Genomic DNA, 6,000 nt, shown 5'->3' with positions numbered 1-6,000 from the left:
GCCGACACATTTGCACAGTTCGATTAATTTTTCATAACGATTTTAATTTATGTAACAAGTAATGTATTTATCGTAGCGAGCATGAAAAATTATTCATCCGTATCAATTACCAAAACGTTTGAGATCCGGAAGCTCTTTCGACGTGAAATGAATTCGCGCGCCGATTTCGATTCAATTAACCATTGATAACGGTTAATGAATTTCCTTTTGTTCAGTTTAGCATCCTATTGATTATATTATAATACGTATTACGATACAATGCGTACCCATGGCGGCGTATCTGCAAATTAATTAATAGCATAACATAAGATAATTTATGCGTGACACGATGGATCGATCGACGGACGATGATAAAACGCCGTGCGCAAGGATCGTCGGAGGCAAGGTCAGGTAGTTCGTCATTAATTTACAGCTCGCAGAGGGTTGATAAAATCGTCCGTTGGTGAAAATGAGCATCCTTGACTTTAACTGTCCTTTCAAACTGACCGTTTAACACGTGTCTGTAACACACACCCCTCCCTGATTAATTATTCCTCGTCATCCCCGACCGATTATTTGTTAATTAATTCTACGTCGTTCCCGGATTTTGTGTAATATTTATTCGTTAAACCTCTCCGTTATATAACTGCTGAATCTCAGAACTCCTTAGCAAAATTCTTTCTTAACAGATTTACGAGATCTTTTTTCATGGTTGTTCCTGTTAATTGTCCTGCTAGTTTTTTTAATCTAATAATTTCCTTTTTTTTTACGAAACCTACCCTTAAAATCTCTCTTTCTTAATTTTTAAGTTAACTTTTTCCTGGACAGAACAGACACAGAGGGATACTAACGCCTCCTCAATAAACTAATTCTCTGATAAAATTCGTACGTCGAGAACGTTAAAAGACAAAAAAATCTCTACGATTCTAACTCGAAATCCGACTATGTGCATAAAAGTCGTGGCCATAATTTCGGTCGGGCAAAGAGGAAACCGAAAAACCGGCTCGCTGATCGATCTAGATCTGTCCACCGGAAATGCATACGTTTCTATGATATATACACATCCGGCGCCACGCCTCCTCGCCTCACCTGCTGCATGATGCCTTGCGCGATGATAATAATAATAATAATAATGCTCATCCGCATCGTCGCGAACGAGCATTCATAACAGACATCTCTCGAGGCACGTGAGCGATAACGTGTGCTCACCCGTTGTATATAAGTAGTTATATGCTCCTGGCTATCGTGTATAACGAGTATGCACCTCCTCAAAGACGAAAGCGTCGCGATTGCGTTCAGTCTCGAGCGGATCAACGTTCCTTCAACGATTAACTTAGGGAATCTCCTTCCTTTTTATGCAAAATTCTTCGCAGTTACAGTGCGCTCTTGGGAACAAGAATTTTCTCTTTTCTTCTCTCTCTTCCTTCCTTTCTTCTCTACAGTAGTGTGAGAATTTTTGGTTACAACGAAAATCATGATATTATATTCAGCACAGAATGAAAGTTGAGATTTTAGAATTGGTATATTTTGGAGAATTTCCAATCCCTTTTTAACTCTGCGTAACCAAAATGTTACTTGATTTTCCGGCAATGAGTATTTTGTAAATACTGAAGTAAGAATCCGTTAGAGTAAGAATCTTCTGAAGTTTATTTTGGATCATATTGATGTTCATACTTCGTGAAAATGAAAGTACGACTCGCAAGGGGCACGGAAATATAACGAGACGCTATTTATACACGATGCCGCAGCATCTAATCGCACTGGCAAAATATCAATTTTGCCACACGTAATCGTCATACTCGATTTGCCGTGTAACCGATTGCCTACCTATGTGCGCGTCTAAAATGAAGAACTGCGGTCGTTCTGTTAATATTCCGCCACAAATATCGTCCACATCCTTTAGCATTCAACATTGTTCTGAACAAAATGGAATCCAATATCAAAATCGTTCTCTCAATAGCAAGATCATTAAGAAAGCCATTTTCAATTTAAGGATCAAATCTCTCTCTCTCTCTCTCATTTCACATACTAGATGATAATTGCCTCTTAAATGAGATTACTTCATTTCCACCAGACGAACTCAATGTTAGGTCGCCAATTAATAAGCCAATCCGATTTATTGGCCGTCAGTAAACTAATTAGCCACGTCAAAAGGACTAGCTTCTTTTTGAAAACTTAATATCCTCGCAAAATGCCAAGTTCGCCGATAAATTCAGTAGCCGGCATCTTGGACAACCGGAATACATGATTGCGTGATAGAAGAATGATCGATGAAACGAACAGGAATTGGCAAAAGTCGAAAATTTGTTTTATCGTGGAATTTGAGTGATCATCGTAGAATCAAATTGTATGTTATATTATATATTATATACCCGATATTATGATACCTACAAATATTTTGTATAAATCAAATGCTTCTCACTGCTTGTATTTTTTAGTTATTTTGTTATAAATCTGTTACTTCATCCGTGCCATATGTATTATAATGTAAAAAAAATGTAAATAAAGTATAATTTGTTAGAATTCTTTAATGATAACACAACTTTTGTCCTTAACAAGATCGCTTAAATCCAAGTAGGTATGTAACTCGATTAATCCGGACGAGGTTTAACAAGCAACAAACAAGGTACAGTAAAAACGAACGACCAAAGGAGCGCAAAAAAAATGAGGAAACATCAACTAATTTGATCAAAGAGGAAGCATCGCGTAAGCGGAAATAACGATAGTCGCTCTGTCACCACCCCTTGGCGGATCCCGGAATCCCACGGCGTTTTCCGGCCGAACAGCAAAGCTAACAAACGTATCCTGACTCTCTTCGTATTATCGTCGTTATTTTCTGTATTTTATTTTTCTTTTCCTTTTTTTTCACATTTTTTCGTTCCCCTCTCGATTCGAACAGACCAGACTGCGAATTTGTGGGAATGTTCACGATACGCTCGCACATCCTCGTCGACGAATCGCGAGAGGGAAGCCTGGTTGGTCCCACGGGCGCTTCTCTACGCGGTGGTTACACGCGAGAGTACGTCCTCGCGACGAGCATTAAGTAAGCATTATGATAAGTGGCGTGTTCGCGAGCCAATTCGCGACCTCCATTGTCTCACGCGCGCGAATTTCAATGGACCCGTCACGCGAACCCCTAGTTATGTATTCTACCACTGTCTGTCAGATTCTAGGGATTTTTCTAGGTGAATATCGTTCCGTCACTTTGCATCAGTTTGAAGAAGATTCGAATCAGCTTGAAAAAGATTCAATTTCACAACACATTGAAGTATGTGTACAATGTATTTTTTTAAATATGGAGAACATTTTTAGTAGATATTTTCCCATTAAAGAGATTATCGTGGTCGAATTGAAAATAATTCTGAAACTGAACGGACGAGCGGTATGAAATCGTCAATGCGATTTTTTACGATTATTGAATCTGAATGTTGACTGTTGAATGCATCGCTGGATATAATTTCGAGATTAACTGCTTTTATCTATTCATCCGATATTTAAATTTTTACTAAAGACCCTTCGGAACACATTTCATCGAATTTCGTTCACCAAAACGAACATGCTACATTTTTAATACAATTCGTTACATATCATGCGTGATATTTTAAATGTTGGCTAAACCCATTGTTTTCCATCATCTTTCCAATTGCGTGATCACGTTTTATTCAATTATTTGCGTTTTATCGTTTTCACTTCGATCGTAACAAATAAGCGATGAGAAAATTCGTTTGAGATTTTGTTCTCTTTTTTTTTCTTTTTTCATATGATGCAACGTTGCACAGACTCGAAACATTGTTACACCGTAAGATAAATTCGACGAGCGAGTGAAAGACAAGCAGCGAATCGCAACGAATTTCCGAGACTGTGATTGTTCGTGTTTCAATCGGGCACACGGCCGATCTCCTGAACTACATTTCGCGCTTTGCAAACAATAAAACGCAACAACGGGGGCGCGCTCATAAAGCTAATCGAAAATAATTTCTCCCACACCGACAATGCCGATTCTGTGATTAATCGCAGAATCCGCTTCAAGTCGTCCGGTCTTTCGCACGTTAGTCGCGTTTCGAATTTCATGTCGTATAAAAATAGTCGATTTGTAATCTCCATTGAGCGCCACTCGATGTTAGAAACGCTACTTCTACATTTATTTTTTAAATAATAATTGTAACCCCGTCCTCATAAAATATTTCATAAAAAATCCTTCTGAGACATAAACTAAATTTTTAACCAAAAAAACTATAAACTAATATTTTAACCAATCACAGTTATCTAGAGAAGGTATATTCTCTCAATGAAAATAAAAGATAGAATACATCAAAACTCTTTCTGCTTAAAATTTCGTAGATTGCATAATATTTCCGCAAGAAGATCTTACAAAAAATAAACAAATTTTTTAACCAGAACTGCAGCCGGAACGTATCCTCTCAATAAGAAACGTAGAATAAAAGGTATCGAATTTTTGTTTCGCGCAGAAATTTGCAGACACGGTCCCGTTAACCACGAATGGATCGGTTCCGCGAAAGAATTCCTTTTTTCCACGGAGATGATGCTCGCACAACGATAATCGGGCGTAGCAATCGTGCGACATTCGCGATGAAGAAACTTAGTGAATGAAAGGAAACCGGTGGTGGTTCACACGCGTCCGGGCACGCACGTCGCTCTGCCTCCTCGACCATTTACCTTAAAGCGAGGCGATTTCCTTTTGCACGTTATGATCCCACACAATGCTGCACCTACGACGACTATCTAGTAGATTATCCTTCTGTACATACCATTACCTCGACACGCGAGCCCCATGAACAAGAAAGCAACGAGAGAACAGGCAACGATCAGGAAAAATTGCGGCTGATGACGCCGATATACATGAACGAAACAAACAGATTGCTCCTATTACTGAACAACGTAGCATTATCTTCCCATTTTCTTATTCTTTTTCTGCTTCTTTTCTTTTAATATGATTTGATAAAAGTGGACCATTGTTCCCCTTTTGTGTAACTTTAATCGCTCGATCTTTGATTCTAACGATTCTGATGGCTCCTCGACTTTCGAGGAAGTCGTTAGACACATCTGCGCCCAAATAACATCTCGTTAAGCAAACTTCGTTTTCGCTTGACTTACACTTCAGCATATGAAGATTCATACTTCAAATATCGAAGTGCGTACATTCAGTAAGTTCATTTGGAATATACACCAGGCTATATCTATTCTTTTATAGATATTGATTATTAATCATGGAAATATATCTTCTGATATTTCCATGACGAAAACATAGCGCACTAAAGTTCAAGATGAATTTTATCAAGCGAAACAAATACATTAATCTTTTAGTTAGTTCATAACTTGTGTCAAGTGCAATGTGGCGTATAATAAATAAAGAATTAAAAAGAGAATGAATCAATCCTTCGCTCGATAGATGTCACAGGAGATAAACAATATCTTACTTTGACTTTCGGCTAGCTAAACCAGTAAATACGACCTTTATCGAGCGATTCAAACTGGGAACCAGTCCCGGTATAATCTTTGAAAGAAGAAGAGAAACACAGTGGTCAGCTCTTTCGCCGACACGGTGCCGTACTTCCTGTCCAATCACGACTTTATCTCTCCCTGACGAATGCGTACCAGGCGCTAGTCACCTGAGATCCCACAGATACTAGGAGAGTAGGCATCGAAAGAAAAAAAGGCCGTACCTGTTTCCACAGTCGTGTTAACAGCCGAAACTCATAAAGACGTTTAAAAGTGGCCTAAAGGAGAGAGACGGGACACGACCATCTCCTTTACCACCGAAACACACCTTCGTCGATCCTTCGACGTCGCCAGACGCCGACCATTCAAAAACTGGCGACGATGAATAGACCGTTCATAGAAATTCGTTTGATTACGTGTGCAGGGTGATTTCTTATAACTCGACCGGTTTTACGAAGTTTGATATTATATTTTCTTTGTTTTGTTCGGTTATACGCGACGAATAATTCTGTCGAAACTTCATCATATTGTATTATACAACATCGTGCTTTCATGAGTAAG

This window comes from Bombus huntii, chromosome 3 (genome assembly GCF_024542735.1).
Source record: "Bombus huntii isolate Logan2020A chromosome 3, iyBomHunt1.1, whole genome shotgun sequence".
NCBI lineage: Eukaryota > Metazoa > Arthropoda > Insecta > Hymenoptera > Apidae > Bombus > Bombus huntii.
Note: the sequence above shows the minus strand (reverse complement) of the source record.